Here is a 24,935-nt window from a genome sequence, read left to right on the forward strand (position 1 = left end):
TAAGCGATCTTTTGAAAGACAGGGAATTTACAGAAAAATGGATTAGAAGAAACATTCATGGTTTAAGAAATTGAAAAATGTGTTTGTGAAGGATAAGGCGATAGTAACAAGAGAGGGAAAATTACTTCCTCTACCGAAAACGCCTGCATCCTATATGTTGTCGAAATATGGTTCCCATACATGTGTTTGGTTAGAGTATTGGGCAAGTTATATTAGAAATGATGGTGCGTTAGCTTTTACAGAGGTTGGATCTTGTAATGTTGGAGTTTTACCAAATTTGAGAGAAAGAATGATGAAGCTTGAGCCAAGTCTAGAAAATGAGAGAAGGACCCCTTACAAATGTCAAGGGAAATAAGGTACAAACCTAAACTGAAAAATGTAATTCCCTTGACTCAAGTGCAATTAACAGTACAGTAGTCAAATGAATTAATTTGTCACTAAAATAAAATTTTGCTATAATTGTTACATTTATTCAAAAGTTAAAAAGCGAAAGATACACAGAAAGAATTTAAAAAGATTTAAAAAAACATTTCATATTATACTTATCATAAAATCAAATTGTGTCATTCCATATATATTGCAATTCTAACATGGAAACACTCTACCACAATGGCTATCCAATTGCTTCTTATGACCAGCATAAAAAGAAGAAGACACATTCTGGAACATTGACAGAAAATCACCTAATCAATGTTTTGATTCCGTTAATATTCAATCAGGTAAGGTTGTTCCTTGAATTGTGTGACCCCCAGTGTCGACGCGTTTCGATGGTATCTTGTTTATACTCCCATCTTTATCAAGACCAAAAGTAATCCTGTCTCTTTTTCTTATATTCCTGATAGTCCTTCTCTTTAATCCTTTGTTTTTTTAGAGAACCGATGCTGTCTTACTTCCTTAGCCAGACACTCTGATGTACAGTACTATCTTTCTTTTCACCTCGTTTACTGATCTGATGTGGTTTTTCAATGCTGCTTAAAAGTATGTTTCCCCAGTCTCTGTGTGGACAATATATCTCTTCCATCGTATCCGTTTGTACTAGATACTGATGCTCCGCTATATTATTATTTAATGAAGCGGTAGCGCTGTCTGTGTCTCAGGCGTCTTATACCGCTGCTGTATTCGGTCTGCCGTCGTTCGCCTCCGTGGCCCTTGAATTCGGGAAAATATTCCTGCCGCTTCACCTTCGCTCAGACTCGGACGCCATTTATCATGTTTAATTTGCAGCACTTGTAGCACTTTTGTTCCTTTTCTTTCTTTCTTCCTTCCTTCCTTCTTTTTCTTTCTTATTTCTTCAATTCTTCTGTCCTTTTTTATTTTCCATTCCTTCATCCCTTTTTCTTTCATTTATTCTTTCCTTCTTTTTTCATTTACCATTTTATTCATTCTTTTGTTCCTTTTATCTTTCATTCTTTTGTTTTGTCTTCCCTTTTTTCCATCATTCCTTTATTTTATTCTTTCTTTCTTTTTCTTTTCATTTTTTTCTTCTTTCTTTCTTGGTCTTGCTTTCTTTCTTCCCCTTTCCTTTTTCGTTGCTTTCATTCCTTCTTTACCACTTATCTTCATTCTGTTTCCCTTCTTTTTTGCTATCTTTTTCTCTTCCTTTTTCTTTGCTTCTTTCTATTGTGCTCTCTTTCTTCCTTGCTTTCATTCCTTCTCACTTGCTTTCTGTCTTTCTTTTCTTCCTTTATATCCTTCATTCTTTTTTCTTGTCTTTCTTGTCTTCTCTTTCCTTCCTTCCTTCAGTGGGAAAAGATGCTTTTCTGCAGTTCCTGGACAGGGCTCGCTCTATGCTTTTTCACCTGTTGTTTACAAATGTGAAACAAGCTGTGAGTCACAATAATGAGGCAATCATTTGTGGTACAATGATATGTATGTTCTGAGATCCAAAACACATCACCAGCCTCGTACTCAAATGATCTCGGAAAAAGAGTTGTTTGCGCGTGTCTATTTCTTCATAGTTTCTTGTACTGTTATAAAATAGTGACTATTTTAATCATATTCTTTCCATTTGTTCAAATGGAAATTTGTAAATTTGTTCACATTTGAGCCCAAAGCATTTTGGGCGCATCGCCCTTCGTCGGGGAACTTTGTATCATCTATAAGCATGTTGGTGGTATTAGGATGCGCCTGCCACCGTGGCGGCCGAATCCTGCATTCCTAACATTGTGGCGGGCGGTGCACTCAGCCAGGAAGGCCTGTCATGCACTTCCATGCACAACATGGCCGGCACTGCGCGTAGCCTGCCATGTTGTGCATGGAACTGCTGGGCGGTACCATAGGTACCCCCCATGTGCACCTCCCACCCCCCACCGTTCCTGGGGGCCCGCAACGGGCCCCCAATGTCAAACACCGCATGCCTTTCTGTGGCGGCAACGCATGTCTCCGCCTGAATAGTAATATGAATGGCAGTGTCTACCAGACACTCCCACCATATAAACTGCTTTTCCGCCCGTTAGGCAATCGGGCGGATTGCCAACTGGCGGAAAACCGGTGGACTGTCTTTCCGTCCGCCGGGGTCCCCCTGCCATGGTAATGTGGCGGGGGGAAATCAGTAGCGGGCGGAGGTTTTTGGCGGGTGGATCGCCACCACCATATGTGCGGTGACGATCCGCCTGTTATCCTAATGTGCCCCTATGTTCTCAGAGAGACATACTTTGCTCTTGAATGTAAAGAAAACACACAGACACATCTTCAGACACAGTTAATATTGTGCACAACACCAGCACACATATGTCATAGATATAAGTCCATTATAAGCATTCATTTTGGCAAGAAAATGATATTGAATTACATTTATTATCAAATAATATTAATCTGATTTTTTTTGTTCAGTGTCACTGTTGTGAATCACCAATAGTGTGTGCCAGGGATCCAAGTGTGGGTTTGGATTAGAACACAGACAGAGCGATGCAGTAATTTTCTATTTTTCTCACCTTTATTTCTTTGTTTTTATTTTATTTCTATCTTTAGTTTCAATATTTAGTTAAATCATATGGCCACTTCAAGCTATCTCTATTCCCCTCATTCCTCTCTTCTCTAACTTCTATTTCCTCCTATCTTCTTTTTTTAAGTTCAGAAATGTTTTTATTGAAAGAATATGACATAAGCTTACAAAGTAAGACAAAGAAAATAACAAGCAAAAGTATACATCAAGATAATTAAAGGTATTAATATAAGCTACAAAAAGAAACATCAAAAATTGAGAATAAATATAAGCAAAATTGGCAACTGGTATTATATAAGGCAATAAAAGATATACTAAATATACATTGTAATTACAAGAAAAGCGAAAATAATATTAATATGTTTAACAAAATACAGGAATTCATGGAGGTTTAGGAACTTCTTGTTGTAACGGGGACAAAGGCAGAGAATTCTGAGCACTTAAATCAAAAAATAGTGTGACTGGACTCCACAATTCTTTTCGTTTGGCAGCTAAAGCCAAGGGGTAGACAAAAGTCGTATCTAACCTGTGATTATAGCAAACAGCATACCACCAAGCCTGATAAGATATTTTGGTAAAATCCTTGCAATTTTTTGTTATTTGCTGGAAAGCTACTGCCAACAATAAGTCAATTATTCTAACCCTGAAAGTGCAATGATCCCAGATGGGGGAAACACTCCCTAAGAAAATGTGAGATAAAGAGAAGGAGTGAGTAGAGGAAAAAATCTTGTTAATTTGAGACCAAACTTGCCGCCAAAAATTATGAACATGGGAACAACTAAAAAGCATGTGGAAAAGATCTGCACATGGTAAGGAGCAGGACCAACACTTATCAGAAGCATCTGGGTATTGTTTACTAAGAACTAGTGGTGAAAATAATAAACGATTATAAATAAAAAATAGTGTTTGAGTAGTATTAGCAGCTCTGGAAGATCTACGAATCTTAAGCCATAATTTGTCCCATAGCTCAATAGGCCAGGAGACTTCTAGGTCTTTTTCCCAGGTTTCTTCAGTTATGGTTTTCGTGCGAGATGAAGACTGAGATTGAAGCAAAGCGTCGATTTTTGAAGCTTTAGGTTGTTTAAGAAGTAAAGAACTCAGTGAAGATATAACGGAGGATAAGTGGTTTGATGGAGGAGGTGCAGCAAGAGAAGCATCGTAGGCAAGTTGTAATGCGTGTGACAATAATGAATATTTAACTCGAAAAGCGGGAGGTAGATTGAAAGAAGTAGCAGCTAATGCAAATGGGATGATCTGATTTTGGTGAAACAATTGATGCACCCAGATAAGGCCACGTGATCTCCAGGATTTCCAAAAAATCGGCTTATTGTTAATTAATATAGATGTATTGTGCCAAATAGGTTGATCAAAAAAGGACGAAACGGGAAAGGAAGGAAGGATTTTGGAGGTATACTTAAGAATAGGAGTAGATAAAGATTGAGGTTTACGAGAAAACATAAGATATTCTTTGAAAGAAAAGGGGGATATAAAAGACTTTTCTAAGGCCAACCAGAGAGGAGAGGATGATGCGGAATCCGTAATCCAGTTCGACACTTGATTCAATAAAAAGGATTTATGATATAAGGCAAAATTCGGAAAGTTTACCCCACCCTCTCTTTTAGAACGCATTAATTTGGACAAAGACATACGAGACTTTTTATGTCCCCACAAAAAGGAAGATAAAATAGAGTTAATTTTCTTAAAACATTTCAAAGGGATAGAAAACGGTATGTTAGATAGTCCTCCTATCTTCTATCCGCCTCTTGTTTTCTTCTCTTCTACTTCTCTTTATGAAAATGAAACTAGTGTTCTTACAGTTATTTAACTGGGCAATTTTTAAAAAAACATCCCCCCTCTCCATGTTACAATATAGATTATTGTGCTTGAGTACGGGGTCATTTGTTTCAAAATTAATTTTGAAGGAGGTCGGGGCATCTGCTCTCAGATTCTTTAAAATGTGTCCTAATTTCCATGTACTAGATTGATCTATGTTCTTGTGGGGAATTTAACCTTTGTGGAGGATAGCATGTATTTTCCGGTTGTTAACTGTGACAAAGCACCCCCCGGCTTCTGCGTTTGCGCATTAAGAACTTCACTGGGTACACTTGATGTCGGCCACCTTTCACCACTTCTTGCGAGGAATGATTATTCTGTTTGCAGATTTTAGAACAAGGCAGCGGGAAACAACCTTAACAACGCGGTAATTACATTGCGTTACCTTTGCAACGCAGTTGTTACAACGACCACGTTGCTACATCGCAGTACATTACAATGCAAGTCTTTACAACGACTTGCTCTAGATGGCGCTCTAAACTAAGGAATAGTGTAATTTACTATTCCAACACTTTCCCTACTGTTGCACACACTGAAGTTGGAAGAGTAAATTATACTATTCATAAGTCCAGCACCCCATCCACAGCAACTCATTGTAACGACTTGCGTTGTAATGTACTGCGATCTAACAACGCAGTTGTTGTAACGACTGCGTTGTAATCACATGCGTTGTAAGCGGATTTGATGTTGTGGTATATGTTCGACAGCAACTGCTCTACGGCCTCACCAGACCTGCATCTCGTCATCCTTGCAAGGACAGGTGCTTACAGGGCAGAGTGGTAAAATATCTTAAACCTGTGAGCATCCTCCCCAGAGCCCAGGCAGTCTCTTATCGGATAGACTTCTCTCTTCATGGGCATGCTAGCCGAGCTTGGACCACAGAGTGCACCGAGAGCTGATGCCTCAACAGATGCCGGTCCTACAGCTTCACAGACACAAGTCACATGGCAAAGGATGCTTCTCCACTCTCACGGTTGCAAGACGGGAACCTTTGCTACGGTTACCTGAAGGTCCTCTCCTGCTAGCCACTGGATGAGGTAACCATCAGTTGTACCACCCAAGAGGCAAAGACCAGAGGAGATGGCCCGGGTCACTCAGATAGTTGAAATACCCTGGGATAAATAGAACCAATGCTGGAGGAGATGTCACCTAGATCCTGCATGCCTTTCCAGCATGTAGTGGCAGCAGCACTGCTAAAAGCCAGGGCCAGGAAACCTAACCCTGTGACACAGAACACGACTAACAAGGCACTGTCCACGATAAAAAGCACGGACCAAAATATCTGCTCATTTTTTCAACCGATTTAATTGCATAAAACTGAAAGGAAGATCTGTGCAAAAATCCTGAAGCCCCCAGAGTCCGCTGTAAACTGCTCTTGTCTCAAGGAAGCAGCACAGGTTCAGCGTCATGGGATGACCGATCTAGACCTGATATTACGAGATATTGGTAGCGCTGACACGCTGCCATCGCGGAGAGTCTTCTTGACACTGAAAAGTCCTTTGATAGAGTGAACTGTGGCCGAGCTCCAAATATCTAACTGCACCCACCCATGTTTATTGCAACAACTGAAACAGCACATTCCAAGACCACTGCTGGACTCTGCAGTGACTATATCCTGTCCTGACCGTCCGCCGGGAAGGACACTGGTCAGTGATGCCCACTCTCATCAGCACCAGTCAGGCTTTATAGAGAAACTCTTATTAGTCCTAGTGAAGCAGCTCTATATGTTACTTTTGTGACTCCAATCCCCTTCTTCATTATGTCTGAGATAAAGCAGAAGAGCCTGCCAGAAGCTCTCTAGCTTACAGCATCAGTTATCCTTGAAGATCTGATGGAGAAAGTGCATCAAAGTTCTGTAACAATATGCACAGCCAATACCAAACCTCTCACCTGGGCCCTTATTTATGAGGCCTTGCGTCAGTTTTGCGCCGCCGGTGCGTCACTTTTTGTGACGCACCAGCGGCGTAAAATATGCGCCTTTTTCGCCATATTTAAAAAGTGACGCATCTAGGTAGATGCGTCACTTTTTAAACCCCTGCGCCACATTATACCTGCGTCAGGTATAATGTATGCAGAGGAGGCGTTCCCCCGCAAAATGCCTCGTAATAGCGACGCAGTGAAATCTATGAGATTTCACTGCGTCACTTTTAGGACGCTGTTGCGTCAAAATCTTGCGCCTGCCTCATAGCAGGCGTAAGACTGATGCAAGCCCTTTCACATGGGGTTTTCCCCATGTGAAAGGACGCATTGCTGGAGTTGCGTCACTTTTGTGACCCACTCCAGCAATGCGTCACTTTTGCGCTTACAGATACGTCCGAAATACTGACGTATCTGTAACTCCTTGCGCCATGATGCGTCATACTGTAAATATGACGCACCATTGGTGTCGCAAGGAGTGCGCAGTGAAAAGTGACGCATCCCTGTTTTCACGCAGCGATGCGTCACTTTTCATAAATGAGGCCCCAGGAAAGCAATGCTGAGCTCAAAATATAACAATCTCCCACTGTCCATGTTGGTGGGACAAAATGTTAGTCCCTATTGCTTTTCCATATCTCTTACTAGCCATTACCTCTTGTATCCAGAAATATCTTTTCAATCTATTATTATCGCCTTCATTTGACATAAAAACAAAGCCGTATAAAATGTTTGCTAAATGGTTGGAGGGCAGGAATTACTTGGTCTCTCTGATTTCTAATCGGCAGCTCTGGAAGTTTGATCTCTAAATGTATGAACCCCAAATTGGATGGGCAACATTGTGATTAACCCTGCAGCTTTTCTTGCGGAACAATTTTCATAAGACCTTTCTTTCCAAATGTAATCTTATAATTGTGCAAAGAAAATCATGTTAATAATTTATTAATTTGAATATATAATCTGATATCTAAAATATAGCGAAACTGCAGCTGACCTCAATTATAGCGTCCAAAATATGTTAGAGTCCTGTGCCAGTAGCCTCCGGGACCTGCTGCAGTTGGGTCTCACTGGGAATCCAGAAGCACAAAAGGAATGAAAAATGGAAGCAGCACCAAAAATGGAGGCAGCACCAGGGATGGAGTCACATTAGCCAATATGTTCTAATCAGATGTCTTTATTCTTCTTTAGGTTAAAACAACAGGACAACAGCCAACGCGTTTCGTTCCTTTTATAGGAACTTCATCAGGGCAAGAGATTTCTGTATTGAACAAGTCCCACTTGAAGAATCAAGGCGATGGTCAGCTCAAAGATGTAGACAATGCAAGATTAAATTCCGGCCGGAGCAAGTGAGTGACCCTAGATTGCGGTCAAAATATCAGCAAAATGCCGGGAAAGCTTCAGGGTGCTTGCTGCTCTTTTTTTACTGCTGGCTCAGGCTTATTTATGGCCGCCGCAATACGAGGCTAATTTGATTGCAACGACTGGAGTGGATTTTGACTCCATTCGTCCAGGGGTGTCATCGGTAGCTACACACTACTGCTTTTGCTTCTTTAGAACAACTCATTTCTTTCAGATGATTACGGACGTGCGTCACCTGTAAATAATACTTGCATTCGGGCTCATATGATATTTTGACCGCAATCACAAATCTGCGTGGCCGGAGCCTTTTGATCATTTTAATCACGTATTAATCTGTCAGATATCTGTGAGGGAGTTATTAAAGATAACAGACACCAGTCGGAATATTGTACCAACACTATCTAGGGTCCCTCGCGTGCTCCGGACGGAATTTAATCTTGCATTGTCTACATTTTTAATGGTGCAGGGCAATTTACTGTGTTCAGATTATGTGTTTATTTAACTGAGTTCTAAAACACAAACATTTCGCCACCCAGACCACCCTGCAGGTCATGGTAAGAGTAGGACACTCTTCATCTTAAGGATTGATGGAGGGGTCACGGCAAAAGCAGCATTTTACATTACATTAAATATGGGTGGGAGTGGATAATGAGGATGAGACAAGATGGCGGACAATGCAGTGAGAGAATTTATATGTTTCTTGGCGCACACAGAGTTCAATTTTTTCACTCTAGGCACCACCACTGTTACATAATTCTGAAAGCATTAAAACCCTATGCAAACTTGCCGGCTTTCTCCCATCATACTTCTAATTGCTGCACTCGAAGCCCTATCAATAAGTCAAAGTGTTGGATTTAATAACCTTTAAGGCCCTCTTTACGAATGGCCTGTTAAAGTCTCTGCTTTTTTCTAACTCGAAGCTACGGTTGCTGAGAGTCTTGTTAAAACCAGTAGCAGGAAAATATCGAGGATTACAAGTTTTGGGGGGAATAACATGAGGGGAGTCAGGGTTTCAATGAGGGCGCACGGGCTGTCTTTGTGTATGGGTCCTGGTGCAGTTCCAAATCAAACCCCAGCCCATCCTTCTCCAACAACTGCATAAAACCAGCATCCAAGGTCCCGCACCGCAATGGATTTACTCCTTCCTTACAATCAATCAATCAATCATATCATTCGTAAAGCGCACTACTCACCCGCGAGGGACTTAAGGCACTGTAGTGGGGAATGCTGCTACTGCTCGAAAAGCCAGGTCTTGAGGAGTTTTCTGAAGGTCAGCAGGTCTTGGGTCTGCCTTAGGTGGAAAGGGAGGGTGTTCCAAGTATTGGCGGCGAGGTGGGAGAACGATCTGCCACCGGAGGTCGCTCTTTGGAAGCGGGGGACTGCACCGGGTCAGCCAGCCCGGTCCCTTCACCTCCGAAGCCATCAGCCTCATCTGCGGAGAAACACAAGAATGCTCACTCAGCCCCACTCTCGATGCTTGCATGACCCCACTCGCCCGCATCCCCTGCACCCACGTCATATCCTATGGCGATGGCGTCCAGCTCATACTCTCCCTCGCTGAGAAGACTCCAAACGCCTGTCTGCTTGACCAAAGTCGCAAGATCGACAATCAGCATCTGCCTCGAGCTCTTTTTTGCATTTGTCACTCTAAGTGGGACGTGCATGCCCAGGAGTCAAGCCATCCTGAATGATGAGGGTTGATACTTCAGACAATAATAATAATTCCACATTTGTAAAGCACAAACTTATCACCCCTAAGGGTATCCAGGTGCTGGGGGCCATTGGGGAAGTTATGTGGGTTATTGCCTAGAGTCACGTGATGCTGAGGTGAGCTGCTGCCAGCGATCAAACCATGAGCTCGCGCTCCTAGGTCTGCCACTCTGATGTTTGTTTGCGGTCTAGGGAGGACCTGACCTGGCCTGGCAGTCCAGGCTGGACTGCTCCCATAGGGAGCAGAGTCTAGACTGATTTGCATATGGCTGGGTCCAAACTGGAATGGTATGGGGAGCAAAAGAATGATGGATTTAGGCTCAGATCTATTATACTTGGAATGGGGGTTTAACATTGCACAGCATTGCGTCCATCATTTGTTCTGTAACATTTGGTGCAAAACTAGGGGTTTGCAAAGCATTTGGTGCAAAACTAGGGGTTTCTAAATCTGTAACACTTTGGTGCAAAACTAGGGATCTGTGAATCTGCAACATTTAATGCAAAGCTAGGGGTTTAGGAATATGTAACATTTGCTGCAAAACTGGGGGCTTATGAATCTGTAATATTTGGTGCAAAGCTCGGGGTTTGTGATTCTGCAATCATTGTATTGTCCCCACTCATCTTTATCGAGGTTTTCATATCAATGCTTCACATTACAAAGAGTCTGCTGTCGGGGTTTGAAAACCTCATTAACGAAGCATCGTTTCTGAACATGATTTAGGCGGTAAAGCATCAGTACAGAAAATGTACTCGAAGGCTTCCCTCGCTGTGCAGTAAATAAGCCGTAAAGAGACCATAACAGGTGCACTTTAGGGCAGTTTACTGTCCAGCGTGGGAATTATGGGCCTGAGCAGCAGCCCCCAGTGAAACCCTCCCATGGGTTTGTGATCCCACCAGGCGGTCTGGAGACCCCTCCAGCTCGGCTTCCCATGTCCCCCTCTCTGGAGCCCTGGTCGGTCTGCAGCTCAGAGCTATCAGGCGATCAGCAAGAGAGAGGGCCAAGTCCATCATCTGAGTGGTGGCCAGCTAGCCTGGGCATGGTTTTGGTAGTCACAGAAGGCACTTACTCATCAATGAGTAAGTGCCTTCTGTGAATACAAAAATGAGTAAGTGCCTTCTGTGAATACAAAAATGAGTAAGTGCCTTCTGTGAATACAAAAATGAGTAAGTGCCTTCTGTGAATACCAAATGGTAGTAAGTTTAGAATTTTGTCTTAAGTTAGTTCTGTAAATCGGGCCCTCGACTCTTACAGGCTTACAGGGACTTAAATGCATTTGGTTTCGATGCAGTTTGGGGTGCATTGCACAAGGCTGATGAGACAAACGCAGCCCCACACTTTACAAAGAGCTTATGAGGCCCGTCTCGGGTGCCCTGCCTTAAATCCGAGCCCTTTTAAAGCGCTGTCACTCACCCTCCCAGACACACACTGGCGTGGCATCTGTGGTGGTTTCACTCACTGTTTACGTCAGCCTCTTGTTGCTGAAACCTGGGGTGAACCCCTCCTGGTAGTGGCGCTCCCCATTCCTGCTGGTTAGCCTTGTCTTATGTGCAAGGAGAGGTGCCAGGGTGACGTCAGCAGTCAGTCCAAGGTTTAATGCGCCAAGAAGGGCCCTGCAGTGATGGGCTTTGGTGCCGCAGAACAAGGACCCTCGTCGTACAAGCGCTATACCACGGTATAATTGTCCCCAACTCAGGGGTTCAAGAATGAAAAAATGGGGCCCACTGCCCGGACTTGGGGCACATTTACAAGCCTCTTGCAACACTTTTGCGCTGCCGTTGCTTCACTTTTGTGATCCAACCGCGGCATGAACAGTGCGCCACGTTCTGACACATTTACAACATGAGATCTAGGGAGATGTGTCACATTGTAAAGCCCTGCATCACGTTGCAACACATTTACAACGTGACGCATCTAGAGAGGTGCGTCCCGTTGTAAAGTTCTGCGCCACATTATACCTGTGCCAGGTATATTATATGCAGGGTGGGCGTTCAGATGCAAGAAAGCCTAGAAAACGTGACGCACTGAAATCTACAAGATTTCACTGCGCCACTTCTACGAAACCACTGCGTCACAACCTTACGCCGCCTTGAAGGAGGCATAAGGAGTGACGCAACCCAATAGGCATAGGCCTTCCTGAGCGTTGCTGGAGTTGCGTCATGCTTTGCGACACAACTCCAGTAATGTGTGACTTTGCAACAACAGATGCGTGGTCAGTCCATACGCCTTTGTGCGCTGCATTGTAAATGTGACCTATCCGTGGCGGTGCAAGGGTTTTTTGCATGACGCAAGTATAACGCAGAGATGTGTTTGTTTCTTGTAAATCTGCCCCTGGAGTTTAACCTGAGATAGAGACCCTGTATCATGAAGAGCTGTGCTGGCTCAGAACGAAGGTGCCGCTAGTGTTCATGTGCGTCACCGTCGAAAGCGCATACTTTAAACCCTACTCAGGCAAGGTCGTGCAGGCTTTTCACTCCGCAGACCTCACGAGCAGAAAGACCCAGCGCTGCTCGCTGTTTCTGAGCAGTGATGCCTTTGCCGCTGGCCGCGCGACACGAAGGGGAGATAACGCGAGACAGCGTCTTAGTGACACATGCCTCGCGAGCAAAACGTCACCAGCGCGACAAGCAGGGCGCCGCCCCCCCCCTTTTAGGTGGCCAATGCAGGTGCGAGCATGTAGGTGGTGGGCGGGCCTAGGGCCTTTATCTAGGCCAGCCCGGTTCAGTACTTCCTCTTTCCGCCGCGTGTTAGCTGGACTGCTCTGCGCTGTTGTCGTCGAGGGATTTCTTCTCCGAGGTATGCGTGCTACCGGTCTGGCCCCGTCCCTGGGCATGACCAGGTTGATAGGGCCCAGTGGCTTGTCCACGGGGGGGGGGTTGCGTAGCACCTTGACGGCCGGGTTAGGGTATTTTTAAGGGAGCGCGGGGATATGGCGGCGGGTTGAGCATCGGAGGTTCGTGGAGTGTTTGGGCGGGCGTGCAATGCTGGGCAAGGGCAGCGCAACACTGGAACGGGTGCAGAGCTTGTTAGGCAAGCTGAACTTTGCCGCAAGGGTTATACCGGCAGGCAAGGTGTTCTCACGCAGGTTGGCTAAGGCTACAGCAGGGATGGTAAAGAAGCACCACCTAGTTCGTCTGGGGCCCGGAGTGAGAGCTGACCTGACCATGTGGGATGAATTTCTGAGTAATTTTAACGGTACAGTTATCTGGAGGGCCCCCTGGGAGAGCAGCCAAGGCATCTGTTTATTTTCTGATGCATCAGGGAGAGTAGGATTTGGCGTAATATTTCGTGAGAAATGGTGTGCGATGAAATGGCCAGATGCATGGCGCAAGAAAGGGGTGACGGCGAATATCACTGTCCTCGAGCTCTTTCCCATCGTGGTGGCTTTGCACCTATGGCCGGCAGAACTGGGCAACAGGAAGGTGGTGTTCTGGTCTGACAACCTTGCTGTGGTCCAGGCGATTAACGGCCTGAGTGCAAGCTGCCCGTTGGTTCTTAGCCTACTGAGAGAGTTGGTCAGGGCAGGGTTACGCTACAACATAGAGTTTAGAGCTAGACATGTGGAAGGTGTCAAAAATGTGGCAGCTGACGCTCTCTCTCGCTTTCAGCTGTCACGTTTCAGGGAGGCATGGCCGCAGGCAAGCAAGGAGATGACACCGTTCCCAGCAGTGTACTAGCGACTCCTTTGGTGGGGGAACGCTTAAAGCAGATGGGCCAGCGTTCCTTGGCGCTATCGACAAGGAGGAGATATGCGTCCTAGCTGGACACTTTCCGAACAGTGACGAAGTACCTTGGTGCAACAGAGGGGGGCTTGAAGGGACAGGTTGAAGGTTTTGTCGTTTGGGCGAACGAATCCGGCAAATCCCATTCTTGGGTGTGCAGCCACCTGGCCGCACTCAGGCATGATACTAAGCTGAATGGTGAAGACGACCCCACGGGGGCATTTAGGATTAGGGCGGCACTGAAGGGCTGGGCGCGGGATGAGATCAGGAGCCCTGATAAGAGAGCCGGGATAGAGTTTCCTACCTTGAAATGCATGGTAGACACAGTGCCTGCGGTGGCCAGTTCGGCCTTTGAGGCTCACCTGTTTGCAACAGCGTTCTGCCTGGCCTTCTTTGGGGCATTCCGGACCAGTGAGCTGGTAGTCAGATCCAAAAACGACAGGTCGGGGAGAGCACTGGACATGCTAGATGTGAATGCTAGGGATTCCCTGGTCTTATGGTTGCGCAAATCCAAGACCGATCAGGCTGGGAGGGGAGTAGCGATAACATTGCATGCTTTTGAGGACCCCAGATATTGCCCGGTGTCTTTGGTGCGGGAATATTTGAGAATTAGACCTCTGCTGGCGGGACCTTTTTTGATACACGCAGATGGCATGCCTCTAACTAAGTTCCAATTTGAAAAGGTGATGGAGAAATTGTTGGCAAAGGCGGGGTTGGCAGCAGCTGGGGATGGCAAAAAATTTTCCAGCCATTCTTTCAGAATTGGGGCAGCCACAGCAGCATACAAGGCGGGCCTGGGGGAAGAAGGGGTCAAAAGAGTGGGGAGATGGTCATCAGCATGTTACCAAAGATATGTACGCCCATAAATATTGGGGCATCGAACTTGAATGCGGGCGTTGCATATCCGGGTTGGGGACCTGAATATAGGGTTGTGACCATTTGCTCCTTCAAGGCAATGCCGAGCTGTCATTATCCAATTGAGTTCTTGTGTGTTATTGTTTGTTTGTTGCTTGCAGTGAAACTTAGAATAAAAGCGTTATACCAACTGTGTCTTTTCTTACAGTCGGCGTCTGCGTGTGGGTGATGGGGCATTCGTATGTCTCCAGACTCGAGCGATGGGCTGCATTCAGGAAATGGGAGTTGGCCTTTGCAAAGACCCGGATAGTATGGATGGGCTCACCTGGAATGAAGTGGGAGCAGCTGCAGCGCAGACTGGCGCAGGGTGTGGGAGCCTTGGGGGGACCGCCCAACATTTTAGTAGTACATCTGGGTGGTAACGACCTGGTAACCATGGGGAGGCGAGCCTTAGTGGACACCATGCAGCGGGAATTCACGGCGATAGCGAACGAGTTGGGAGCAACGGAATTGGTATGGTCAGAAATTGTCCCACGCAGGACATGGAGAGGAGCGCGGTCACCGCTTGCCATCGAGCAGAGCAGGAGAAGGGTGAACAGGGCTATGCAGAAATTCACCGAAAAGAGGGGTATGGGGTTTATTAGGCATTCATTAATACAGGACAGGGCTGTGGGTTACTATGAAAAGGATGGGGTTCACTTGTCTGAGACGGGGATGGATGTGTTTCTCCTTGACTTACGGGAAACTTTAGCGGCAGCAGGCTGCGTTTGAGATACGGGTGCTGGGTCTAAGTACAAGGTGCTAGGTGGTGGGGGACTCTGTCATCGGCGGAGGCCTCAGCCAGAGCTGTGGCGGAGTACAGGGCGATCTGGAAGCAGATGGACAGTAAGGGTACCTCTGCGGCAGAAGGAGACAGCAATACCTCTGCCTGGCACAGTAGGGGTGCCCGAGCCAAGAACCTGGAGCCGAGGGGGTTCCAGGAAGCAACGTCGGCGCCCCGTTAGTCCTTCGGGCGGTCGGGGGGCCTAAACCGACCGGGGGTGTGCCTCATCGCTCCGCCCCGACAGGGGGGGCGGGAGTAAACGAGAACTATTAAAGGTATTGCACCGTCAAGAGCATCGACTTACCGTGCAAATTGGCTAATTAGGCAGGCGGGTCAGCGAGGGGCTGCCGTCTTGGATCGCCTGTAAGATGACCCACCTATCTGCTGTAGTATGCAAATAAACCTGCACCACCGTTTTCCCACAAGTATGTCTCATGAGTCTTCTTGGTGTGAATGTAGTGGGTACAAGTGGAGCGAGTGATGGCGGTGTGGGCACTATGCCGCTGGCCGCGCGACACGAAGGGGAGATAACGCGAGACAGCGTCTTAGTGACACATGCCTCGCGAGCAAAACGTCACCAGCGCGACAAGCAGGGCGCCGCCCCCCCCTTTTAGGTGGCCAATGCAGGCGCGAGCATGTAGGTGGTGGGCGGGCTTAGGGCCTTTATCTAGGCCAGCCCGGTTCAGTACTTCCTCTTTCCGCCGCGTGTTAGCTGGACTGCTCTGCGCTGTTCCCGCCCTGGCCCAGACCCAGCGGCAGAGCAGCAGGTTGGTGTGAACAAATAATGGTCTTTTTTGTGTTGCAGGCGGAGTCACAGGGCGATCTGGAAGCAGATGGACAGTAAGGGTACCTCTGCGGCAGAAGGAGACAGCAATACCTCTGCCTGGCACAGTAGGGGTGCCCGAGCCAAGAACCTGGAGCCGAGGGGGTTCCAGGAAGCAACGTCGGCGCCCCGTTAGTCCTTCGGGCGGTCGGGGGGCCTAAACCGACCGGGGGTGTGCCTCATCGCTCCGCCCCGACAGGGGGGGCGGGAGTAAACGAGAACTATTAAAGGTATTGCACCGTCAAGAGCATCGACTTACCGTGCAAATTGGCTAATTAGGCAGGCGGGTCAGCGAGGGGCTGCCGTCTTGGATCGCCTGTAAGATGACCCACCTATCTGCTGTAATATGCAAATAAACCTGCACCACCGTTTTCCCACAAGTATGTCTCATGAGTCTTCTTGGTGTGAATGTAGTGGGTACAAGTGGAGCGAGTGATGGCGGTGTGGGCACTATAATGCCTGCACCAACTCCGGGGACTTCCGAGGTGTATGTGCGCACCTCGGATGGGTCAAGCACAGAAACACATGTATGACAAAGGTTCAGAGTGGACCAGTCATGAAGGCACGACGTCATCAATTCCATCATTAATGTGAAAGAAAACTGATGAGCACCTGCTGACTGGAGTCAGGTTTGCATTTGCAGGAGCGTTGAGAGGTGCACAATGCTCGGGTGGGCACACGGTAGGTGGGAGAGATGCAGCCACAGTCGAGAGATTGAAACAGATGCAACAATTCGGGAATTCTCCTGTTTGCACAAAAAGTCGGCCCCTAAAACTCAAGTACTCAAACAGTTCATAAAATTCCGAATTCCATATCCATCAAAGATGTTTCAACTCATGGGGCTTTAAAGGTCATTATCAGGACAAAGTCCTTCCAGATGCAGTAACAGCTGCAAGTGGATCACTGTAAAAACAGGCTAGCTATCCTTTCAACATTGTAAATAAAGGTCCCAAAAGTTAGTCAGGAACAGCTGCCAGGAGTCAGCTCTAGACACGCACGTCTCTGATTGGCGGCCGGGGCCCAGGCTAAGAATGACGTCATCAGGAGCTCAGCATTGTACAAAACATTTTTCTGTGAAGCTGCAGCTGTGACCCTCGCGAGGCCTCAAGGGCTGTTCACTTCTTTCTCGTTATTGGTTTCTTTTATTAATGACTGAAAGTTGATTAAATCGTGTTCCGCTGCTTGTTCCCCTCTGAGCCTTTGTTTGAAAAGAGTTTATATTTGCAGGAGGTTTGGGCTGCCACTGTTTCTTGATACTCGTGCCTAGAAACAGGCGCTTGGCGCTGAGCTCAGCCATTCCAAAGGCAGGTCCTACAGAAACCAACGCCTGAACTATGGGGCTCATTAGGATAGCGGATTTTCCGCATCCTCCGCCGGCCCGGAGGATGCGGAAAATCCGCCGCGGACCCACCAAAGACCCACCGCCACATTAGGATGGCTGGTGGTTCCTGGTTTCAGTCCACTGCTTTTCCGCCGCAGTCGGCTTACAACCACGGCAGAAAAGCTCTAATATGGTGGCGGTGTCTCTCAGACACCGCCAGCCATATTAGGATGGGTTTTAAAAAATGCTTTTCCGCGGCGGGATTTCAGCCGTGGAAAAGCATGTGGAACTTTACTGCAGGGGCCCGTTGTGGGCCCCCTGGGTGAAGGAGGGGTGGGGGGTGCACATGAGGGGTACCTATGTTACCCCCCTGCATTTGTATGCAGTAATACCGTGCGGTGCCTGCCGCTTTCTGCATACAAATGCAATGCATGCATTCTTACCATTGCGGCGGGTGCAGCTTGAAGCCGTACCCGCCGCAATGGTAAAAATAGAGGATGTGACCGCCAGGGTGGCGGTCACATCCTAATTTCACAGGAGGGAACCCCGCAGGCCATGTGGAGGTTCCCTCCTACTCCGGGGTCGCAGACAGACGCAAGTCCGTCCGCGATCCTAATGGTCCCCATTTTTATTCCTGAATATTTGAACGGTCGCTACAATATCTGCTTTGGCCACGCAGAAGCCCGAGTCCACCAGGAGACCTGTGATTTTCCTTGAATTTTACTATTTTCAGAGTAAGATGGACATAGGGAGAAGGGGGTGGGACCCACAGGGCACAGGAAGTGAGATAAGGGCTCTGAAGCATCTGGCAGAGGTCTGCAAAGGGAAATGATTGACCCCTGGGTCTACATTAGAACATTAGGTGAATTATTGGGCTGGTAGCATCTGAACTTACGGCCTGATTCAGGAAAGACCCGTTTTGCGAGTCTCTAATAGCGATTCATAAGGAATCGCTATTACAGGCTTGCAAAACGGGATTCATGTAGGAATATGCAAAAAAAATGCGATTCCTACTAATTCCTTATTTGCGATTAGCAAATTGCTAATCGCAAATAAGGAATAATTCCCCATTCATTCCTATGGGCCAAAAGGCCCATAGGAATGAATGGGGAGTATTCCTTATTTGCGATTAGCAATTAGCTAATCGCAAATAAGATAGCGATTGAAAGGGTGCCAGGGGTGTCCAAAGGACACCCTGTAGCACCCCTTAAATGCTAATATGAGCAGGGGTTGCGCACACACATGTCCAAAGGACATGTGTGTGTGCAACATGCAACTCAGAAAAATGCTTTTAAAAGCATTTTTCTGAGTTTTCGCTATTTACCACGAGGTTTGACCTCGCGGTAAATAGCGGCCCGAAATTGCGATTTCGCAATTTGTAAATGGATGATGAATTGCATTTAAGGAATCTCAAATAGAGATTCCTTAAATGTAATCCATCGCAAATTTGCGAAAACGCTATTACCGATTTTTGCATTTGGGATGATGAATCCCAAATGCAAAAATCTCTCTCGCAAAGGGCCAGATTCTCAGAATCTGGCCCTTTGCGAGCGCTATTCACCTTAATGAATCAGGCTGTTAGATTCTACCACTGGTGGCACTTCAAACATCTGGTCCCAGCAGCATATTAGCCCAGCACCTTATGAATCTGGGTAATAGCTCGATTAATCTTCCTAATGACCCCCAGCTCTGGGATACCTCCGCTGAGGTAGCTGCGCTCTATAGAAATGCTGGTATTATAGACTCTAGCACTGGTGGCACTTCAAACATCTGGTCCAGGTAGAATCTGATCACAGTTTCTAGCACTGGTGGCACTTCAAACATCTGGTTCGCTACAATTTGAAAGAAGATCCTAACACTGGTGGTACTTCAAACATCTGGGCCCAGTAGCATTTGAACTTAGACTTTAGCACTGATGGCACTTCAAACATCTGGTCCCGGTAGCGTCTGAATGTAGATTCTAGCACTGGTGGCACTTTAAGCATCTGGTCTAGGTAGAATCTGATCACAGCCTCTAGCACTGGTGGCACTTCAAACATCTGGTCCACTAGCATCTTAAAGAAGATTCTAACACTGTTGACACTTCAAACATCTGCTCCCGGTAGCTTCTGAACTTAACACTGGTGGCACTTCAAACATCTGGTCCTGGTAGCATCTGAATGTAGTCTCTAGTTCCAAGGAGCGAGCTCTGCTTTCAGGTCCCTCTCCCCAAATAACAGTCTCATTCACAGTAGTGAGTTGCATTGCTTTGAACAGGATGTGCTCTGATAGCATTTTAGATTGTTTTTAATAGTTCCCCATGTGGACTCCCCTTTTAGGTGAGGTATTGTATCGAACTGACAGCACTTTATGTAATCTCAATTTTAAGTGCTCGCCACTTTTTAGTTCAGAGTCTGATCTTGCATCACCTCTTGGAGCATTTCATGTCTTTAGATCTTTTAATATAATTTCCACTCAGTAGAAGTCTGAAGTTTAATTTTAGTTCTATGTGTGTGCCCAATTCTGTGTAATAGTGATGTGTTATCATAATGATTTTTAGTTCATGTATAATTAAGTGATACATTCTAAATTCCATTGGTGCTGCAGGTACAGGGGTACTTGGGCCACAGGGGCCCAGTGAATCCTGATTTTTGCTGTAATTCACAGCTCAAACAGCAGACAGGGGCCCTTTCCTAGGCATGGGCGGAAAATCCGTTCCGCTCGCGGATTTTGCGGATTTTCGGGAAATCCGCAATCCGCGAGATTTGCGAATTTCCTGCAAAATCCGCAAATCCGCGAGCAGCGGATTTTGCTCGCACTGCTCGCACTGTTCGCGTGAGTTCGTGCCCCGCGAATAAGTGCGAAATTGCAGAAATACGATCTAAGCAAAACTGAAAGTAACTACTTACCAGGTTCAAAAGTTCAGGCACATCATTAGTAGCCATTTCCTGTAGTGCTTCCTGAGGGGCCCCTCCAGAGTTCAGTTGCCAGTTGAAACTATTATGTGACCCTGCTCTGAACCTCAGAATAGTTACACATATGCCACAAAGGTCATGAATTACAGCTAAGGGAGACAAGCAGGAGCCAGGCTGGAAGTTAAAATCCATTAATCAGCCCCTAATTCATTATTGTCAGTTGGGGCAGGGCAGGTGTTGTAACTAATTTTGCAACAATGAAAGCACTTAGCAAGTGCAAAAGATCACTAATCAGGGCGCACTAAGGAAGCAGGTGCCAGCTAAAAAAATATTCTGTGACACATTAATCAGCCCCAAATTAATTCAGGTCACTTGAGGCAGGGAAGGTGTGCTTTGCTTTGCCGAAAATAATGTACACTGGACAACCAGAGGGTGTGGTGATGAAACAGAGGGTGGCATGGGTGGGCCAGAGGGTGGCATGAGTAGTCAGAGAGTGGCAGTGGTGACAGAGAGTGGCAGTGATGAAGAAGAGTGTCCCAAACAGGTTGGACACGTAGAAACAACAAGTTCGCAAAACTTGCGACCCGACAGGTAAGTTCGCAAATTGCGAAATTGTAAAAACCCTCGCGAACTGGCAGAAACACGGGCGAACACAAAAAAAAAAAAATCCGCAAATTCGCGGGAATTCGCGGATTTTGCGGATTGCGAATCCGCAAATCCGCAAAATTCGCGAACGCGAGATCCGCAAAATTCGCTCATGCTTACCCTTTCCTTCCTTGCACATGTACCCATGACACAGTGACACTCCAGGTGCATAGAGGCGTACCTTCCATTGATGCAGAACATGCAGTGGCACAAGGGCACAGAGCTGTGGGCCCACTAAACTCAGAGTATTGCTGTATTTCACAGTTTAAACCACAGCTAGGGATCCCTACCCTTCCATGCCCTAGGGCCCATGACACAGTGACACTCCAGGTGCATCACTGTGTCGGGACAGAGGTGTACCTTCCATTGGTGCAGCATGTGCAGTGGCACCAGGGCCCAGAAGCGTGAGGGGCCCATCACATCTTGATTAGTGCTGTATTTCACATCTCAAATAACAGTCAGGGGCCCGTTTCCTTCCTTGCTCTAGGGCCCATAACACAGTGACATGTCAGATACGTCACAGTGTCAGCTCAGAGGCGTACCTTCCATTGGTGCAGAACGTGCAGTGGCACCAGGGCCCAGAACCTTGGGCCCACTGAACTCTGATTATTGCTGTATTTCACAACTCAACCCACAGCTGGGGCCCCTACCCTTCTATGCCCCAGGGCCCATGACACATTAGTTGCGGCTCATGGCTGGGGCTTAGTGCCAATATCGGCAACACTCCCCATCCCTCCCACAGCAATACTTCAGAGAAATAATCAGACACAACACATTCTTAGTGGAGAAAATTGCTGCAGGTTTATTTGCATAACAAATATGCCAACATGGTGGGTTATCTTCCGGGTGATCCGAGGGCAGGCATCCCCTCGCCACCTGCCCACCTGATGAGCCAACCTACCCGGTGGCCCTCGCCAACCGGTGTTTGTCGATTTGGGGGAGGGTATAGCCCCTCTCACCGGCGGACCGCCAGTCCACCCCTTACTCACATCCCCTCCCAGCTCGGGGGGGGGCAGATCCATGCCCTAGGGCCCATGACACATTCGTTGCGGCTCATGGCTGGGGCTGTCCTGATAGACGCCGTGACTGGTACCAGCCCTGCTGATATCCCATGGTGATGCACCAGCCTCACACACACCGGAAGTAGCACAACCCCCAAGATGGCCACCGTAGACTACCACAGCCTGAATCAGGCAACATGAGCTGTAGTGGGGAAACATCCTTTATGACGCAACTTTTACCACGCAGTACCTTTCCAACGCAGGTTTTTCAACACAAGTCATTACAACGACTTGCGCTGGGGGGCGCTCTAGGATAGGTAATAGTTTAATTTACTATCCAACACCTTCCCTACTATCCACGGGGACTGGAGTTGGAATAGTTAATTAAACTATTCACTATCCAGTGCCCCCCATGTACATCCGCTGTAGTGTGAAAAACAAATGTACAGCGAATATACAGCGAAAGAGGGCGCACACATGCATGTCACAAATCGCCACTCCAGGTCACTGAAAATCATTTTTGACATCCGTGTAATTACCCCTTTCTGTTATACAACCCATTGTTGTTGGCTTATGTAAGGTGGAGGGTGTGTGTCACTGTGATTACTGACGCCCTTTTAAGCACTTCATTCATTTATCCGTTAAAAGTCGAGAGGCCTCTGAAAGCATTAATATTCACGCGTTAAATGCACTTCTGAGAAAACGAATGACGCCTGGCTCCGGTCCTTGGCAGCAGCCCCAAAAGATGGATTATGAGACTGATAAAACTGGTATCACCACTTCGAGTTAATCCCACGGCTCTTATACCTGGTTACATAAACGTTCAGATACCTTGCTCTGAGGTCAGCCCAGTGCTTGCATTCAGCGGCGTAGAGTGGGGTCACAGGGGCAGTTGCCGAGGGCGCAACTTTCTTAGGAGTGCAAAATTTTAAAAGAAAGTATTGCGACCCCTAACCCTTGCACCGTTAGCACTTTCTGAGCTAACTGTCCACGGGTAAGTGGGGGCACAATCATTTCTGGCAACACATAACTTCAGAACTTCAATTGCTTTACTTGGATAACCTGCATCATCAAAGCACTGTGCAGCATTTGTACAGTGAATGAAAGCGAGTCATTCGATGGAAATCATTCTTTGATACATAATTGACTGGAGATTGTGCTTACTCAGTGTCTTTAGACTTCATGTTGCACCGCAGAGCATAAAAAAACAGTTATTTAAAAGCTGTGCAGACGAGTTTTTGCAAGTTCATACCATAAAATCATGCATGAATTAAAAATAAGTGTATAAAAGAAAGAATGAAAACATAGCAGTTCCACCCAACGGTGCTATACAAAGTGCCAGCGCTTTATCATTCTAAAGAGACTTTCTTGTGTTAAGGTGACGTCCCGGTGTTGTCTGGATTTTAATAAATGCGGCATCCCCCTCAAGGCTTTTTGCCTACCTCCAGGGTCACCCAAGGCATATAATTAAGGCATCCCATGCAGGGCTTTATGCCTGACTATCCAAGCATGGCTTAGAAACATATCCACCCCACAGGAAAAAAAGGACACTTGAGTTGGATTTCAGGAAACGCAAAGTAGCCCGATGGTCGCGGGTGCCCATGTGTCAGCAGATCGGTGTTAGCCTTTTAGACCTTGCTTTGTTATAGGCTGGGCAAGCAAACATAACATGGGCAACACCATCCAGTGGAGCTCCACAACAGGGGCAACCTTCTGTTGAATTCTCGGGTGAGAGCCACTTTGATGTTAGTGCATGGACTGAGAGCAAGCTAAGCCTAAATTGAGTGTACAAATCCCTATCTTGTTTGACCTGGATTACATCAGGTAAGGCTCGAGGCTTCTGTTCTGTTTGAAATTTGGAAATTCTTCTGTTAGCCTCCCCGCGTTTGGCTTGCTGAGCTCCTGGCTGTCTATCCAGTCCCAGTATAAGCGCTTGAGCTCTACCTTGCTCGGGGGGGGGGGGGGGGGGGGGGTTGGTATCCCATGATTCTTCAATGTCCTGTAAGGTCATCGTTTCCTAACATTTAATATCCATTTGACCCTATGGTCCACATCTAGGCTCATCACCTCCGTTAGTGCTGTGGCATATTTGGTGAGCTCTGGGGTGCGCCTTAGGCATGCCCAAAAGAGCAATGGGCATACGTTGGCAATGCCTCTAAACTGTCGCCTACCCATGTCATACATTAGGGGTGTTAGTGGGGTGTTACGTGGGAGCATCACTAAATCCCTCAAAAACTTGTGCTCATATCTACTGATATCACCTACATTATCAAACCCCCATAGCTCAGCTCCATATAGAGCTGAGCTGACTGCCTTAGCATCATAGACTACAAGGGCCGGGGCAACTGACCTGCTGTACGAGAAACGATGTTCTTTGCTTAGTGCTCCGGCCACGCATTTGTGAATCCAAAGCATTTTATCTGAGAGTCGGATGCCAAGATCATCAAAGGTGCTGACTCTCTCCACGGGGGTACCGTTCTGTGTGAGGTTGATCCTAAAAGATCTGTGGGGACTAAATACCATGAGCTTTGTCTTCGAGGTGTTGATGACTAAGCCACGACAGTCACAAGATATCTATTCAGTAGTTTGTGTAGCCCAAGTGGGGTCTTCAACACCAATAAGGTGTCGTCAGTAAATAGGAACGTCGGCACTTTATCGCCCACCAGGATTGGGGCATCAGCAGGATCTTCTTGGAAGAAACGCACCACCCCATTCACATATGAAGAGAACAGGGTGGGGGCCATGACGCAACCCTGGCGGACTCCCCTGCCAACAGGGATCTGCTCCATCAGCTGACCGTGGGTCCCCCATCTCACCTGGGCATATTTTCCCTCATGAAGACGGATCAGTAAGTTGAGGATTAGGTGGGGAATGCCCATATCTTTAAGGGTCTGCCACAGCCTGGTCCTAGGTCGAAGGCAGTCTTTAAGTTGATGAATGCAAGGTAAATACTGCCCTTAACATCTACCAATCCTTTCCAGTATATAAGCAGTAGCCTAAATACCTGGTTGATGTTCCGGTGCTGGCCCTAAAGCCAGCCTGGTTTTGGGAAAGGACGTCTTCCTCTTCGGACCACGTTTGGATTCTCTGTAA

The sequence above is a fragment of the Lissotriton vulgaris genome, chromosome 11 (genome assembly GCF_964263255.1).
Source record: "Lissotriton vulgaris chromosome 11, aLisVul1.2, whole genome shotgun sequence".
NCBI classification, from domain to species: Eukaryota; Metazoa; Chordata; class Amphibia; order Caudata; family Salamandridae; genus Lissotriton; species Lissotriton vulgaris.